The 18,882-nt window shown below is 45.2% G+C and overlaps 1 protein-coding gene and 2 non-coding genes across 3 annotated transcripts in view; 1 reads left to right on the top strand and 2 right to left on the bottom strand.

Annotated features, from left to right (window-relative positions):
• VGLL4 (vestigial like family member 4) overlaps nucleotides 1–18,882 on the bottom strand; it is a 164,154-nt gene that overhangs the window by 122,521 nt on the left and 22,751 nt on the right. The window lies entirely within an intron of this gene.
• LOC119920250 lies at nucleotides 8,296–8,433 on the bottom strand. The gene has a single exon (XR_005448009.1). It is a non-coding gene; the product is annotated as a small nucleolar RNA SNORA7 (small nucleolar RNA).
• LOC119920180 lies at nucleotides 15,299–15,436 on the top strand. Its single transcript, XR_005447943.1, has one exon. It is a non-coding gene; the product is annotated as a small nucleolar RNA SNORA7 (small nucleolar RNA).

The raw sequence follows: 18,882 nt of genomic DNA, 5'->3' as shown, positions 1-18,882 counted from the left end.
TGCCACTTAGCTGCTGTGTGACCTGGGGCAAGTCACTTAACTTCTCTGGGCCTCAGTTACCTCATCTGTAAAATGGGGATGGAGACTGTGAGTCCCATGTAGGACTGTGTCCAACCTGATTACCTTGTATCTACCCCAGCACTTAGAACAGTGCTTGGCACATAGCACTTAACAAATGCCATTATTATTATTATTCTCATCAATCAATCAATGGTATTTATTGAGTGCTTACAGTGTGCAGAGCACTGTACTAAGTGCTTGGCAGAGTACAAATACTCTCCCTACCTTCCAAACCTTATTGAAGGCACATCTCCTCCAAGAGGTCTTCCTTGACTAAGCCCTCATTTCCTCTTCTCCCACTCCCTTCTGCATTGCCTTGACTTGCTCCCTTTATTCATCCCACCTCCCAGCCCCACAGCAATTATATACTGTAATTTTATTTATTTACATTAATGTCTGTCTGAAGAGACAACTGGCAATACACATACGGAGAGATGAAAAAACACTAAGACAACAATTATTCTCACTGGGATTAGCTTGCTGAATTTGGGGAAGGGCTTTCTGGGGGTGAGGCTGAGGAAAACATAAACGAGAGTCACAGGCCCACTTGACCAGGTGGTGAACACTGACACAGACACTGGCTGCAAAAAGGAAAACACAGACATACACATAAAGCCAGGAATCAACAGGGCTGGGAGAACCTATTCCTAGTTTAAGTTGCAATTAGATGCCCAGGTGCCCTCCAGTTACCTTCTTCCTGAGAAAGGTGGGGCATGCAACCCAAAAAGCTGTGAGAGTCACCATTCCACTGCTATCATGCTGGTCCAAGCACCTCAATTACTGTATCAGCCTCCTCCCTAACCTCCCTGCCTATCCCCATAAGCGCTTCGGAAGTACAAGTTGGCAACATATAGAGACGGTCCCTACCCAACAGCGGGCTCACAGTCTAGAAGACCGTGTGCATAGTCTGGTGCTTTGCACGCAGTGACCCTCAATAAATGCCACTGACTGATTGATTGACTGATTGATGTGGCGATGGGTTGGATATTTTTGAGGGGTAGTGAGTTGTGTGCTGAAAAGTTTTTTTGGGTTTTTTGTTTGTTTTTGTTTTCAGAAAAATGGTATGGGCAGCAGAGTGAAGTATGGTCTGGAGATTGTAAGCTCATTGTGGGCGGGGAATGTGCCTGCCAACTCTGTCATTTTGTACTCTCCTAAGCACTTAGATCAACGCTCTGCACACAGTAGGCTCTCAAAAAATACCACCCATCTTGCGGGAGCCTCTCCCACAAGACTGTAAGCTCCCTGAGGACAGTACCATATTGCACTCTCTCAAGTTATCTGGTAGAACGCTCTGCACACAGTAAGTGCTCAACAAATACCATTAATTAAGTGGTTTTCAATGGTCACATGGCAGGTCAGTTTCAGAACTAGGACTAGGACCCAGGTCTCCTGCAGCCCAGATCCACGTTCTCACCGCTAGGCTATACTGTCTCCCAGTTGTATCAGTAGTTTTCCGTCAATTTATGTCTGTCTGCCTCCCACATCAGATAATAAAATTCTCAAGGACAGGAACCATGTCTTACTTTGCATTCCCTCCAAAGTGCCTTATATAGCACTCTGTAAACAGTATTGAATCGTAGAGGATAGAAAGGAGTATTTTTTCCCTTACATCGATATTTTCAGCACACTTTCCAGCTGAATGGAGAAAGCTGATTAAACAAAATCTAGCATTTAAGTCTTATGGTGTGTTTTCAATATGGCCCAAAATGTCTAGTTTCTTTTTTTAGGAAAGAGAAATCATGAAGGGGAAGTAATTTTACTTTTTCAACATGTTTTAGCTTTTTTGAGCCCTTCACGGACATCAATTTACTATACAGATCCTCCCAGAGATTGTTTAACTCTCTCCCTTTCCTCAAAGCTGTGAAAAATAAACTTCACCATAAAGGTGATTTCATTTCCCATAACTCTGATGAGGAAAAAGAAAAGGTTCGATAATTATCCTTAAGACCAAAAGCTTGATTCAATTTTTTTTAAAATTGTAATTACAATAAATCCAGCTTCCACACCCCAACTTGCAAATCTTCAGAGGATATGAAAAATTTAATTGAAAGTGCTAAGCCCAGGCATGATTAATTAAAAAAAATGGAGCTCTAAGGGTATTGACTCCTGCCAATTATAGCAACCTTAAATGGAGTTGCAGAACAAAGGTATACTTAAATTAAAAAAACAAAATCAATTCGCATTTGCAGCCCAAATTCATATACAGCCTTTGAAATACACACCAATCTTCTCCATCTAGATATGCCATGTTTACTGACTATATTTAGAGCTTTAAAAAATTATCAAATAAAGTCCCCACTCTCAATTCTCCTTGTTATCACTAGCTAGCACATTTAACCTCTGAACTCATTCTCTCTTGCCTGGAGGATGAGAGGGGGAGATTAGCCATAGTTAAAGGACACCATAATCCACTCAGGGTGAAGTGACCAGAAATCTGATCATTCTAAACAGGACAAAGGAGAAGCCTCCAAGGAATGGGGACAGAGAAAAGGAACTCATCATTAGTCCCTTTGGGTGTCAGGATAGCCCCTCCAAAAATGTGCCAATTCTGCCTATTTCAAGAGGTCTAGTCATATTGCTTCATAACCTAGAACTCAGTTTTAAAAGCTGATCTGCTTATAGGTCACTGGGTAGACCTTTACATTTGTACCATTTTCATGTGGTTGTTTTAACTTTTTATAGGTGATCTATTAAGCAGAGAAATTACACTGGAAGTACCTCATCGTCAATGATATTTACTGAATGCCTAGTAAGCAACAATAATAACTGTGACATTTGTTACGTGCTTACTATGTGCCAGGCACTGTACTATGTAATGGAGAGGATGCAAGTGAATTGGGTTGGACACAGTCCCTGTCCCACATGGGGCTCACAGTCTTCATCCCCATTGTACAGATGAGATAACGGAGGCATAGAGAGGTGAAGTGACTTGCCCAAGGTCACACAGCAGACAAGTGGCGGAGCTGGGATTAGAACTCACGCCCTTCTGACTTCCAGGCCTGTGCTTTCTCCACTTGGCCACGCTGCTTCTCAGCAGTGCTTTCAGAATTTGGGAGTATACAACAGAACACAACACACAATGTCTGCCCTCCAGGAGCTTCCAGTCTAAGTAAAATATAACAGATGGAAATATATTGTTTTAAACTTTAGAAGTTTATCAAACCCACCTCTCTCAATGCTTGAACGTAGTCCCTGGGAGCCTACCACTTAGTCTAGAAATAGTAGGACACCATTTAGGGTTTTGCTGCATTCACTTCGCAGACACTGTTGCAAAGTTCAGTGCTCTAATCCAGTGCTCTGCAACCAATTTTTTTTTTTGGGGGGGGGGGCGGTGGAGATGGCAGGTGAAGGGAGGTTGTGTTTTCTTTATTTACAGAAGAGGCAAACTAAATGCAACCTTGAAGCAGTTGGTGTTCAGGAGCCATACAATTTACAGCCTCCTATGTGACATCAGTGGGGAGAGAAGGGGAGGAAAAAAGGACCCCTCAGAACAACTGTTAGCAGCTCGTCCTGGAACCTTCATTGGGCAGCATGGGTGGGCACTGAGGGGGTGTGGGAAGAGGGGAAAGAGAGAAAGACAGGGGGAGAGGGAGAGAGGAAGAGAGATGGGGGGGGAGAGAGAGAGAGAGAGAGAGAGAGAGAGAGAGAGAGAGAGAACGAGAACATGAATAAGAACTGAATTTTCATTTGGTTGTCTTCCTCCTCCTATTTCCCCACTGGCACAGATGCTACCACTCCACTAGACTGCTCCCAGACCAGGCATGCAAAAGGATAGACGAGCAGTATGCGTGGCACTGGCACAGTGGTTCAACCCATCCTGCACTCTGTCCATCTACAGCTTCTCGCAACTTGGCGGGGGGGCCTGCTCTTGGCCCCCGAATGTGTGTAGGGTGAGTAGTAGGCTGACCCATCTTGGCACTCTGGGGAAGGGAAGAGGAGAATGGAAGGAGGTGGGAGACAAGAGCAGCCTGAGAGCACCTTGCTGCCCAGTGAGTTATGGGGCTGCCATCATGATGCCCCTTCCTGGCTCAAAGAGGCGGGCAGACCTAGCCGTTTCCTGCCCAGCTTCCTGAAACTTTTTTACAATGAAGGCTAAACTAATGGCATAGCCCTCATAGTGACAATTCCATGGGTAGGCACCTCTGATCAAGAGCCACATGTGATTTCAATAATAATAATAATAATAATGATAATAATGATAATAATAATAATAATAATAATGGCATTTGTCTCTGCCCCTGCTCTCTCTCCCTCCCCCAGGCTCGTATCTCCTCCTGCCTTCAGGACATCTCCATCTAGATGTCTGCCCGCTATCTACAACTCAACATGTCCAAGACTTAACCCCTTATCTTCCCTTCCAAACCCTGCCCTCTCCCTGACTTTCCCATCACTGTTGAAGGCACTACCATCCTTCCTGTCTCACAAGCCCGCAACCTTGGTGTCATCCTCAATTCTCAATTCTACCCTTTCTACTCAGCTAGACTCGCTCGCTCCCCTTTCCCTTCGCCGCTCTCGTACTACTAACTCACAGCCCTGGATCACTGCCACTGTCCGCCTCCTTTGCTCTTATGCTCGAGCTGCTGAACGCTGCTGGCGAAAGTCTAAACACCATGCCAACCTCGTTCACTTCAAGTTTATCCTTTCCTGCCTTAACTCAGCCCTCTCCTCTGCCAGACAAAACTATTTCTCCTCCCCTACTGACACCCATGCCCATCATCCCCTTCAGCTCTTCCGTACATTCAACTCCCTTCTCAGTCCCCCGGTTCCTCCCCCTCCTCCTTCCCTCACCCCCAACGATCTGGCCTCCTACTTCATTAATAAAATTAAATCCATCAGGTCTGAGCTCCCCAAAGTCACTCCCCCCCCACCTTTTCTAGCCCCCCGGCTCTCAACGCTCTCCACTATTCTTCCATCCTTCCCAGCAGCATCCTCAGAGGAGCTCTTCTCCATCCTCTCAAGTGCTACTCCGGCCACCTGTGCTTCTGACCCCATTCCCTCTCATCTTACGAAATCTCTCGCTCTGTCCCTTCTCCCCTCCTTAACTTCCAACTTCAACTGCTCACTCTCCACTGGTTCCTGCCCCTCTGCCTTCAAACATGCCCACGTCTCTCCCATCCTAAAAAAACTCTCTCTTGACCCCACCTCATCTTCTAGGTATCACCCTATCTCCCTTCTACCATTCCTTTCCAAACTCCTTGAACGAGTCGTCTACATGTGCTGCCTCGAATTCCTCAACGCCAACTCCCTCCTCGACCCCCTCCAATCTGGCTTCCGTCCCCTACATTCCATGGAAACTGCCCTCTCAAAGGTCACCAATGGCCTCCTTCTTGCCAAATCCAATGGCTCCTACTCTATCCTAATCCTCCTCAATCTCTCAGCTGCCTTCGACACTGTGGACCACCCCCTTCTCCTCAACACGCTATCCAACCTTGGCTTCACAGACTCTGTCCTCTCCTGGTTCTCCTCTTATCTCTCCGGCCGTTCATTCTCAGTCTCTTTTGCAGGCTCCTCCTCCCCCTCCCATCCCCTTACTGTAGGGGTTCCTCAAGGTTCAGTTCTTGGTCCCCTTCTGTTCTCAATCTACACTCACTCCCTTGGTGACCTCATTCGCTCCCACGGCTTCAACTATCATCTCTACACTGATGACACCCAAATCTACATCTCTGCCCCTGCTCTCTCTCCCGCCCTCCAGGCTCGTATCTCCTCCTGCCTTCAGGACATCTCCATCTGGTTGTCTGCCCGCCACCTAAAACTCAACATGTCCAAGACTGAACTCCTTGTCTTCCCTCCCAAACCCTGCCCTCTCCCTCACTTTCCCATCACTGTTGAAGGCACTACCATCCTTCCCGTCTCACAAGCCTGCAACCTTGTTGTCATCGACTCCGCTCTCTCTTTCACCCCTCACATCCAAGTCGTCACCAAAACCTGCCAGTCTCAGCTCCGTAACATTGCCAAGATCCACCCTTTCCTCTACACCCAAACCGCTACCCTGCTCGTTCAAGCTCTCATCCTATCCCCTCTGGATTACTCTATCAGCCTCCTCTCCGATCTCCCATCGCCCTGTCTCTCCCCACTTCAATCCATACTTCATGCCGCTGCCCGGATTGTCTTTGCCCAGAAATGCTCTGGGCATGTTACTCCTCTCCTCAAAAATCTCCAGTGGCTACCAATCAACCTACGCATCAGGCAAAAACTTCTCACCCTCGGCTTCAAGGCTCTCCATCACCTCGCCCCCTCCTACCTCACCTCCCTTCTCTCCTTCTACAGCTCAGCCCGCACCCTCTGCTCCTCTGCTGCTAATCTCCTCACCGTGCCTCGTTCTCGCCTGTCCCGCCGTCGACCCCCGGCCCACATCATCCCCCTGGCCTGGAATGCCCTCCCTCTGCCCATCCGCCAAGCTAGCTCTCTTCCTCCCTTTAAGGCCCTACTGAGAGCTCACCTCCTCCAGGAGGCCTTCCCAGACTGAGCCCCCTCCTTCCTCTCCCCCTCCTCCCCTTCCCCATCCCCCTGCCTTACCTCCTTCCCCTCCCCACAGCACCTGTATATATGTATATATGTTTGTATGTATTTATTACTCTATTTATTTATTTATTTGTACATATTTATTCTAATTATTTTATTTTGTTAATATGTTTTGTTTTGTTCCCTTTCTCCCCTTTCTAGACTGTGAGCCCACTGTTGGGTAGGGACTGTCTCTATATGTTGCCAACTTGTACTTCCCAAGTGCTTAGTACAGTGCTCTGCACACAGTAAGCACTCAATAAATACGATTGAATGAATGAATGAATCCTCAACTCCGCTCTCTCGTTCACCGCTCACATCCAATCCGTCACCAAAACCTGCCGGTCTCACCTCCGCAACATCGCCAAGATCCGCCCTTTCCTCTCCATCCAAACTGCTACCTTGCTCGTTCAATCTCTCATCCTATCCCGACTGGATTACTGCATCAGCCTCCTCTCTGATCTCCCATCCTCCTGTCTCTCCCTACTTCAAGCCATACTTCATGCTGCTGCCCGGATCATCTTTGTGTAGAAACGCTCTGGGCATGTTACTCCCCTCCTCAAAAATCTCCAGTGGCTACCAATCAACCTACGCATCAGGCAAAAACTCCTCACCCTCGGCTTCAAGGCTCTCCATCACCTCGCCCCCTTCTACCTCACCTCCCTTCTCTCCTTCTACAGCCCAGCCCGCACCCTCCGCTCCTCTGTGCCTCGTTCTCATCTGTCCTGCCGTCGACCCCCGGCCCACGTCCTCCCCCGGCCTGGAATGCCCTCCCTCCGCACATCCGCCAAGCTAGCTCTCTTCCTCCCTTCAAAGCCCTACTGAGAGCTCACCTCCTCCAGGAGGCCTCCCCAGACTGAGCCCCCTCCTTCCATTCCCCCTCCTCCCCTCCCCATCCCCCCGCCTTACTTCCTTCCCCTCCCCACAGCACCTGTATATATGTATATATGTTTGTACATATTTATTACTCTATTTGTTTTACTTGTACATATTTATTCTATTTATTTTATTTTGTTAATATGTTTTGTTTTGTTGTCTGTCTCTCCCTTCTAGACTGTGAGCCCGCTGTTGGGTAGGGACTGTCTCTACATGTTGCCAACTTGTACTTCCCAAGCACTTAGTACAGTGCTCTGCACACAGTAAGCGCTCAATAAATACGATTGAATGAATGAATGAATTTGTTAAGCGCTTACTATGTGCAAAGCACTGTTCTAAGCGCTGGGGGGGATACAATGTGATCAGGTTGTCCCACGTGGGGCTCACAGTCTTAATCCCCATTTTATAGATGAGGGAGCTGCGGCACAGAGAAGTTAAGTGAGTTGCCCAAAGTCACACAGCTGACAACTGGCGGAGCTGGGATTAGAACCCATTACTTCTGGCTTCCAAGCCCGGGCTCTTTCCACTGAGCCACGCTGTGGCTCCTAAGCCACAAGTTCCCGCACCTGCTCTAAACTGTCACCAGGGATCTGAAAGAGTTGATTGTCCTTCACCAGTGCCCAACTAAGTCTTATCTTGTCTTATGCCGCCAAGTCATCTCCGACCCATAGAGACTCCACGGACACATCTCTCCCAGAACACCCCATTTCCATCTGCAAACGTTCTGGTAGTGTATCTATAGAGTTTTCTTGGTAAAAATACGGAAGCAGTTTACCATTGCCTTCTTCCGCACAGTAAACTTGAGTCTCTGCCCTCGACTCTCTTCCGTGCCGCTCTGCCCAGCACAGGTGAGTTTTGACTGGTAGCAGATTGCTTTCCACTCGCTAGCCACTGCTCAAGCTAGGAATGGAACGGGTATCCCTCTGCTTGACTTTCCCTCTTGTATCTGAGACTGGAAGAGTACTGGAAACTCTCCTGGTGCAATCCTGAGAGGAGCAACTCAGTAAGTACCAAGAGGAAACACACACTGTGAAAGCCAACGTCATCTTCCAGTCAACTAGCAATTTTCTGCAAGGGAATTTACAGATAATTAGAAACTATTCACAGGCCTCATCAACTGTGAGTCTGACACACTTCCAACCTTCTCCAATGCTGCAGGAGCCATTACCCACGGCAGCAAATCTCTCCAGAAAGCTGGAATATTTTGACTTCTTGCTCCCAGCACCAGTACAGTGTCAGCACACAGTAGGCACTCACTCGATACTGACGATGATTGTTAGAAAGTGCTTAATAAACATTCTAACTCCTTGTGAGCAGGGAATGTTGTCTATCAACTCAATTATAGTGTGCTCTCCCAAGCATGTAGTACAGTGCTCTGTACAAATCAAAACTGTAGCAGCGTGGCTCAGTGAAAAGAGCACGGGCTTTGGAGTCAGAGGTCATGGGTTCAAATCTCAACTCCGCCAATTGTCAGCTGTGTGACTTTGGGCAAGTCACTTAACTTCTCTGTGCCTCAGTTACCTCATCTGTAAAATGGAGATTAAGACTGTGAGCCCCCCACGGGACAACCTGATCACCTTGTAACCTCCCCAGCATGTAGAACAGTGCTTTGCACATAGCGCTTAATAAATACTACTAAAAAAAACTACTTGCTGAGCACCTGGGTGTACAGTACTAAACTAAGTAATCACTTGGCAGAGTAGAAGATAGTTAAGATACAATCCTGCCTTCTAGGAGGTTACAATTTAATGAGAAAGAAAAACCCCAAATTAATTTACAGTTTGGAAGAAAAAGAGAATGGGAAGGTGGCAAGTGAATAGATAAGTGTTGAAGTACTAGAGTATGTACAGTGATATGTATACATATAGATGAATGCATATATGCTGAAGTAAGAGTTAGGAATGAAGAAGCTGATTAACTGGGGAATATCCTTTAGAGGAGGTGGATTTCAAGAGGGCTCTGAAGATAGAAGAAATATGGTCTGGCAGATTTGAAGTGGGAGGGTGTTTCAGGTTATTAAAAGGGGTCTGGAGCCAGGAGGGGTGAGAGTAAGAAGCTTTGCTTGGGAGGAGTGTAGAATGTGGGCTGGGGAGTAGTGGAGGAAGGGGACAGGTAAGGAGAAGCCAACCAACTCACTGTGTGACGTCCTCATCTCTCACCGCCGACCTCTTCCTCACACTTGTCCTTCTGCCTAGAGCTTCCTCCCCCTTCACATCTTGTAGACCACTGCTCTCCCCATCTTCTACACCCTTTGGAAATCACAATTCTAGGAGGCCTTCCTTGACTGATTGAGAAGCAGAGTGGCTTAGTGGAACGAGCACGGGCTTGGGAGTCAGAGATCATGGGTTCTAATCCCGGCTCTGCCACTTATCAGCTACGTGACTTCGAGCAAGTCACCTAACTTCTCTGTGCCTCAGTTACCTCATCTGCAAAATGAGGATTAAGACTGTGTGCCCCACATGGGACAACCAGATTACCTTGTATCTACCCCAGCACTTGGCACATAGTAAGCGCTTAACAAATACCATTATTATTATTACTGATTTCTCATCACCCCTCTCCCATTGCATTTCTCTCCCTGCCAACACTTCAGTACTTCTTGTTACCGGAGCACTTGGATACTCACAACCCACTACTGCACACATCTTTATACTCTAATGCTTCCCAAGATATGTAATTTCTTTATCCCCCACTAGACTGTAATCTCCTTGAGGACAGGGATCATGCCTACTAACTCTCCCAAGTGCTTTGCACAGTGCTCTGCACAGAGTAAATACTCAATAAATACTACTGATTGGCCTTTTTATGGCATTTATTAAGGCCTTAATATGTGTTAAGCATTGTTCTAAGCACTGGGGTAGACATAAGTTTATCAGGTTGAACACAGTCCCTGTCCCACTTAGGGCTCAGTCTAAATTGGAGGAAGGAGGATTTAATCTCCATTTTACAGATAAGACCTACTCTCCCAAGCACTTAGTACTATGTTGTACACAAAGTAAATGCTCAGTAAATACCATTGATTGACTGATGAGCTAAAGGAGGCATAGAGAAGTTAAGTGACTTAACCAAGGTCACACAGCAGGCAAACGAAAGAACTGGGATTAGAACCCAGGTCCTCCCACTCTGGGGCCCGTGCTCTTTCCACTAGGCCATTCATTCATTCGACCGTATTTACTGAGTGCTTACTGTGTGCAGAGCACTATATTAAGTGCTTGGAAAGTACAATTCAGCAACAGAGACAATTCCTGCCCACAAGGGGCTCACAGTCTATAAGGGGGGAGACAGACATCAAAACAACATCAACAGCAGACATCAACCGCATCCAGGAACTGGATGTGGTGGCAAATGGATAATTATTGGTAGTTTTTGTGGAGGAGGGAGATGTGAACATTTTTTGAAGATCATTCAGGATGCAGAGTGCAGTACAGCCTGAAAAGGGGCGAGGCTGGTGGCAGGGATACTAGTGAGGAGGCTGATGTGGTTGGGTGACGAACAGAGCCTGAACTAAAATGGCGGTGATTTGAGTGGAAAGGAAGGGGCAAAACCCAGAAACACTGTGGGAAAGAATTAGCAGGTTAAAGCAGCTGACGATGTAAAGAGCTCACGATAACTCTGCTTGTGGGACAGAGAGGGTGATGGTGTTGCTGACAGAGATAGGGAAATTAGGAGGCGTGGGTTTAGATGAGAAGTTTAGTTTTATAAGGAGGCCCTAAGTAAGCAATGTACTAGACACTGAAGGGGTACAAGATCATCAGATCAGTCACTGCCCCTGTCTAAGTGGGGCTCACGGTCTTATAAGGGGAAAGCAGATTCATAGAACAAAAAAATTAGGAAGGAGAAGTTACAAATTCAACAGACGAAAATAGCCACATTAAAATAAGTAGGAATGCAGTACTTGGAGAGGGCAACGTTCCAGCTCCTCAGGGCTCCAGACAACAGTCCTTGGTTACAATGACAGAAAACAGAGGACTCTGGAGTTGTCACTAATCAGCTCAGTATTCACAGAAGTGAATTTCTCTGGGTCTTAAGAACTTATTTAGGTTGTTGGGTTTTCTTGTTTTTGTTTTTTCAAAGGAACTCCAAACACTTTCCAATTGTTTTAGAGAGCAGACTCGCAGAGGGGCTTATTGTAAGGCAGGAGGCAAAGCTCTCTCCACTTGGCTCCACTCCGCAAGCCCTGCTGCCTCTTCAATTAGAAAGTCCAGAATCACAACAAGGAAGCCGGGCTGGGAGGGCACTGGGAGACAGTCTGAGCTCCCAAATAGGCTTCAGAGGAAAATCATTGTTGTGCTGAAACCCCACAATTAGAGAAGGGAAGACAATGTATTAGCCTTTTATAGCCAATTACCTGAACTGAGACTAAGACCAACCAGTAGGTGGGTGGCCACTATGACAAAAAAAGCCCAACAACCCTTCTTTCTGAAATTGAAATAGCATCAGACATGAGGTTTCAGCTGAAAAGCAGAGGCCCCTGTTGATCATTAATCAGAAGCTGAAGATAGGAAGAGGTGGTACGGTGCTCTGCACACAGTAAGCACTCAATAAATACGACTGAATGAACAATAATGAATAAATGGCAGGAGGATGACAGCTTTTTTAGATCTTAGATCATTTCACTGTTGCTATGGCCACGTTTAAAGGTATTGACCCAGAGACCTCCCTAAAGAAAAAATATGGGCATAACAGACTACCTGAATGAGGTTTCACCTTAATATTTTAATGAAGCTTTAGTTCTGGATTATTTTCAAAGAATTTACAGCATAGGATTGATAGCAATGAGATGATGATAAAGGTATGAGAACGAAGTGTCTATTGCAACTCCATCACACAACATATTATTAATGATGTGTATATAGCTATAATTCTATTTATTCTGATGGTATTGACACCTACTTCTTTTGTTTTGTTGTTTGTCTCCCCCTTCTAGACTGTGAGCCCGTTGTTGTGTAGGGACCGTCTCTATATGTTGCCAACTTGTACTTCCCAAGCACTTAGTACAGTGCTCTGCACACAGTAAGCGCTCAATAAATACAATTGAATGAACAAATGAGTTAGTGTAAAATGGGAGCAAGATCAAGAAAAATAAGCAATGAGTTGCTCTGATAATTACTCCCTTTCAATTGTGTGACAAGCAAAACTAAACTGATGGAAATAATGGACACATCCATGCAAAACGAACAGCTTACTGAGAATGATCAAAGATATAAAGACAGCCAAGTAGGGAAAAAAAAGAATAAAGATCAGGCCCTTGGGATAATTGGAATAAATTTTATTTGGCCTTGGCCCTGGAAAAACATGATGAGGGTACAGTACTAACAAACTGTGACGGAATTATGATCATATATTTTGGAGTTCCCCAAAAGCTACAATACTAAAGCCACATGGTTGCAACAAGAAGAGAAAACCTGGGCAAGTTAGAATAATGGAAATGTAATTTATGGAAGAGGAGGCTTACTGAAGCATTCAGAGTAGCTAATAATTGGAAAGCACCAGGTCCTGACTTGTTGCTGATCTCCCGGCTCAAATATCTCAAGGGAGAGCATGGAGCTATGGCAAGATGTTTTGTGCAAACACTGTGGGCGCCAGAAGAACTCCCCGATTTTGTGAAATCTGGAGATCACTCATCTTGTCAAAAGATAATACTACACTTCAAGTCCAGAGACGTACCAACCAATAAATGCACTCACCTATCAGTGACATCCATTTTAACATAAAAGACTTACTCAAGAATAGAATGATACTGATTACCACAGGGAACGAAAGGGCAGGTTATAAGACCTTGAATGTCATATCTATTAAATAGACAAATGAAACATGAGCATTTTCTTTATTAACTACAAAAAAAGCCCATGACTCAGTTCCCTATTCATCTCTAACAAGGATTGACAGCTTATAAGCAGGCACTGAGTAAAAGGAGTAAGAGGTTGTACCTTTTGACAGATGAAAGGAAGAGAATAATTTGGTTACGTCAGAATTTCCTATATAGAAGACTAAATAATCCGGTCATGGCTTTCAGAGAAAAGCAAGGATGAACATCATATCACTAGCTGTTTGAGCTACAGTGGATAATATGAAACCCCATGCCCCTATCATTTTTAGTAGCACACGAAGTTCTATTCTTATGAACTTCAGAAATGATGTGCAACTTGGAGTTTGGGATGGAAAAGTGCACAATAATTTGAGTGAAGGAAAACTTTCTGCAATGGATAGGTTTATTGCTAGGAAAGACCAAATTATCAAAAGACTTCACGGAAGAGTAAACCTACACATATCTGGTCTTCATGCAGTTTACACTGATCAGCTATATCACAATTAAAGAAAGGCTGAAAACCACATTGTTTCCATGGAAATATACAGACAAAAGTTCCTCCAAGCCAGCAATAAAACCAGAGTAAAAAATCTTTCTTGCACCCTTTCACTTGATATTCTAAAATAGCCTAATTCATATCTAGAATCCAACATACATAATGGCATGTTGAAGGACAAACATCTCATGCATTACCCAAAAGTTGGAATTGAGAGGACCATTCTACCACATGAAGGGCGTAGAAGTAATAACCACCTACAATCTGAATCGCTCCCAGTTTGTGACAGCTAAGTGACTGTTTTCACAGGGTCAGATCATAATCTCAGTGAACTGAGCATTAAAACAGATCGCAGTTTCCCTACACTAAAGCTTGGAAATGAGGATATATGCTAGATCAAATCTATAAACCATTCCAAAGAAAGTTCAGATTTGGAAACAAAAGGAATTTAGTAAAAAAAAATTGTAAACAAAACTGTGACTAACCACTGGCTGAAGCAATTCTTTCTGTTTGGTGAGACTGAAGGGTAATTCAGGATTATGTGATTGGCACTAAATTTCATCCCAAAATTACACTGAAGGAAAACATTTGAAGATAACTATAGTCAATGTCTAGCGACTAACAAGCGAATTGAACATGTAATTGGAGAACTTATTGCCTTGATTTCTGTGGATTACATCAAAAGGCACCAGAGCATTGCTAAAATTTCATGTTGATAGCTAGCCTTCAATTATAAACTAGGGAATGGATTAGCTCCTTAAGTATGAACCCAAGACTGTGTTAGGAATCACATGGTACAAACCGTATAGCCAGTTTTATAGTGCATGCTCTCTCTATGCATTTTGGACAGCATGCTCTGGAAGAATTAGTGAACATTCTTCCAACAACTTCCCTCTATCTAGACAGAACGCAATGTGGTTTCAGAAGATATGGTTGCCCACACGTGTAGATGTGGACCAAGGCGTGAATAGTATACTGTAAATGTTCCTTAATGCATGCAGGATTCTTCAAGAATGCAACCCTTGCATTGTAGGAGAACCGAATGTACCGAGACTGGGCCATGATAATAGATGAGCAAGCGTGATCGATAATCCAGAAATAGTGTAGCTTGATCATTTTATAAAAAAGTGGTGCTTCTATGACCGGTCACCTAAATAAAAATGTTCAAAGCCTTATAGAAGGCACATCTCCTCCAAGAGGCCTTCCCTAACCATTCTTTTCCTTTTCTTTCACTTTCCTCTACATCACCCTGACTTGCTCCCTTTATTCATCCCCCTCCCAGCCCCACAGCAATTCTGCACATACCTGTAATGTAGTTATTTATATTAATGTCTGTCTCCCTTTCTAGACTGTAAGCTCGTTGTGGGCGGGGAATGTGCCGGTTATATTGCATTCTCCCAAGTGCTTAGTACAGTGTTCTGCACACAGCAAGTGAGGGATAAATACGATTGATTGATATGTGAGTACACAATCCAGTTCGAGAAGCTGGAACAAATTCAGAGATTGAAAGACAGCTAAAGAAAGTCTATTATTACCTGGGTGGAAGGGTTTGCTCTCCCCTCTCAGAGTCGTACCTTGGAGAGTTTCCAGTACCCTACCAGCCTCGGCTACAGCAGGGAGAGTCAAGCAGAGGCCTACCCATTCCATTCCTAGCTGGCCAGTGGCTAGCGAGTGGAAGGCAATCTGCTACAAGTCAAAACTCACCCATGCTGGGCAGTAGCGGCATGGAAGAGAGTCGAGGGCGGAGACTCGAGTTGACTGGGCGGAAGGCGGCAATGGTAAACCACTTCCTTATTTTTACCAAGCAAACTCTCTGGATACACTACCAGAACGACTGCAGATGGAGAGCGGGGCGTTCTGGGAGAGATGTGTCCTTGGTGTTGCTATGAGCCGGAAATGACTTGACGGCATAAAACAAGACATGACAAGGGTATATAGAGAGGCAGCATGGCTCAGTGGAAAGAGCATGGGCTTTGGAGTCAGGGTCATGGGTTCAAATCCCAGCTCCGCCAATTGTCAGCTTTGTGACTTTGGGCAAGTCACTTAACTTCTCTGCGCCTCAGTTACCTCATCTGTAAAATGGGGATTAAGACTGTGAGCCCCCCTGATCACCTTGTAACGTCCCCAGTGCTTAGAACAGTGCTTTGCACATAGTAAGTGCTTAATAAATGCCATTGAAAAAAATTCACTACAACATTTTAAGGAATTGGGGACTCACTTACACAGATCTCAATTCTGAAGGTGGAACTTCCGGATAGCTACGACAAAACCGGGCCCAAACTTGATGACGGATAACTGAGCTCTAGCTATCCCAGCAAACTCTCCCCAGTCATACAAGTACGCAGAACTGAGCTGTCCCTCTCCAAGATTTACTGACTGACACAGAATCCCCATGCCTCACCACAGCCTGGGAGAGCTGCAGGCCTGTCAGGAGCTCAGTGACCCACTTGGGCTGCAGGTAACACCCCACGGGGTCCTGGCCCAAGCCAATTCTTGGTCCTACCCAGAATACACAGGTCCCTGACGCTAGAAACTGGCCTGTCTTCCCCATCCCAAACCGAGTCACTCAAGGCCTGGATCTCTGGCAGCAGGGCTCGGGGAGCTGAGGTACCCTAAGGCGTAGGAGCCTTCTGTGCCTCCAGCTCTTGAGCAACCTGAATCATACTCCATGTGGGATGTCTTGCATCCAAGCTGCTTCAACGGCTCCAGCCCCACCCCCATCCCCAAATATTGCTACAGGCCACTTTGATGAGTTTACTAACAGGCTAACTAGGCCCTGGCCTGAAGGAGAATATTTGCCCTTGCTACAGCTGAGAGAGTTGCATGCCCTCTCCCAACAACAGCTTCCCAATTCAAACTCAGCCTCCACCCCGTTTTCATGGAAGAAGGCGGTGATGTGGATGTGACAGATTTCTGGGAGATACAGTCCCAATTCAGGTGGCAGTAAACCTCTAAATCTGTTAATAGGTGTTCCAAGAGCACCCTGCTCTGTGACTCTGCATAGCAACTCTGCCCCGGGCAAAGGCTTTAAGATGAATAATCCTCCATCCCTGCATAAATCCAAGAAGGAAGCCTTGATACATTTACTCCACCTGAAAGTAAACAACTGGCTTTACACTCTTGGAAGAATAGGGTTCAAGATACCTGACTAATACCTATTTCGGTATAATAGGTAAAAATCAGATTGATCAGAAAAATACTAACATTGATCATACCAGTGACACTGAGGTACTACGAAGCACAGTAAAGCAGATTACCATTTTGGCATAGTTCCAAATAAATGAAAAAAACTTCAGGCCACTGGATCGAGACATCAGTCCATCGATGGTATTTATTGAGCACTTACTGTATTTACTGAGCGCTTACTGCAGGGCACTGTATTAAGCACTTGGGAAAGTACAATACAACAGAGTAGGAGGATGAGATCCCTGCCCACATGGAGTTTACAGTCAATAGGGGTGGACAGACATTAAAATATATTACAGATAGGGCCAACAGTAGAGTGTAAGGATATTTACATATGTGCTGTGGGGCTGGGGAGAGTATTAAAGTACTTAAAGGGCAAGTGCACAGTCAACTCAGAGGAGAGGGTGGATATGGGATGTTAATTTAAAAATCAGGGTGACCAGTGGCATAAGCAGGAGAGCCACTATGGATACAGCACAGAAAAAAAAAGAATGGCCTAACTGCCCAATCCAATCCACTTGGGTTCTAATCCCCGCTCCACTACTTGTCTGCTGTGTGACCTTGGGCAAGTCCATTCATTCATTCGTATTTATTGAGCACTTACTGTGTGCAGAGCACTGTACTAAGTGCTTGGGAGAATACAACAATAAAAAGACACATTCACAGTCCCTGCCCACAGTGAGCTTACTCACTTCTCTGAGCCTCAGTTACCTCATCTGTAAAATGGGGACTGAGACTGTGAGCCCCATGTGGGACAGGGACTATGTCCAACCAGATTTGCTTGTACCCATCCCAGCACTTAGTACACTGCCTAGCACACAGTAAGCGCTTAACAAATACCACTTCTCTGGACCTCAGTTACCTCATCTGTAAGCTTACGACTGTGAGCCTCATGTAGGACAGGGACTGTGTCCAACCCGATTAGCTTATATAATAATGATGGCATTTACTAAGCGCTTACTATGTGCAAAGCACTGTTATATCTACCCCAGCGCTTAGAACAGAACTGGACACATTAGTAAGTGCTTAACAAATACCATCATTATTAATTATTATTATTATTATTATATTCTAGCCCATACCCAGGGCACCACTAGCCATGGAGTCCCCTGACTGCTCCAGTCCAAGGACCTGTCCTGAGAGGTTTGGGCAGGCCAAGGAGCTGGAAGCCATTTCTCATTCCGAACCACTTCACCAATTAATAATATTTATTGAGCACCTGCTTATACAGATCACTGATTTAGGTTCTCAGAAGAGTAAAAGATAAGTAGACCACTTGAAAAGCTTGCATCTAATGGGAGATAGGCAAAAAAATTGTTTAGCAAAAGTGGGAGCAAAAGAAAAACATAGGTGCAACTGGTAATAGCAAGAGTATTGAAAAGTTGGAACTGCCGCAGTCTCAATTAATGGTATTTATTGCTCGCTGACTGTGTACAAAGCACTGTACTAAACACTTGGGAGAGTACAGCACAACAGAGTTGGTAGATATGCAAAAAGGGTGTGAACAAATACATACTTAAATGCTAAGGACTGCTGTTGGATTGACAAAATCTGGGAAGGAGATTAATCAGAGAATGCCTCCTCAAGGAGATGGGTTTTCAGAGTGGGCTTTCAATATAGGGAGAGCTGTGACCTGGCAGATTTTAACTGGGAGGGAGTCCCAGGGAGGGGGAAGGACACAAGGAATGGTAGTCAGACAGGAAAATTTGTTTTGAAGGAGCGAAGAGCAGGAAATGGGGATCAGCAAAGTGAAGCAAGCAGAATGGGATGGGAAGATCCAGAATTCTCCCCTGGCATATTCTGCCCCTGCCTGTCACACAACCAAAGGAGTTGAATCTGGACATTAGAAACTTTCAATGCATTAATTATTACTCATCTATATTCCCCATCCCTGACTGGGTGCACAATTCCAGGTAATTTTGGATTGACCGTGCTTCAGGAAACAATCCCCCAT

The sequence above is a fragment of the Tachyglossus aculeatus genome, chromosome X1 (genome assembly GCF_015852505.1).
Source record: "Tachyglossus aculeatus isolate mTacAcu1 chromosome X1, mTacAcu1.pri, whole genome shotgun sequence".
Lineage (NCBI taxonomy): Eukaryota > Metazoa > Chordata > Mammalia > Monotremata > Tachyglossidae > Tachyglossus > Tachyglossus aculeatus.
The sequence above is the reverse complement of the archived record's forward strand: the minus strand, read 5'-3'. Positions and strand labels throughout refer to the sequence as shown.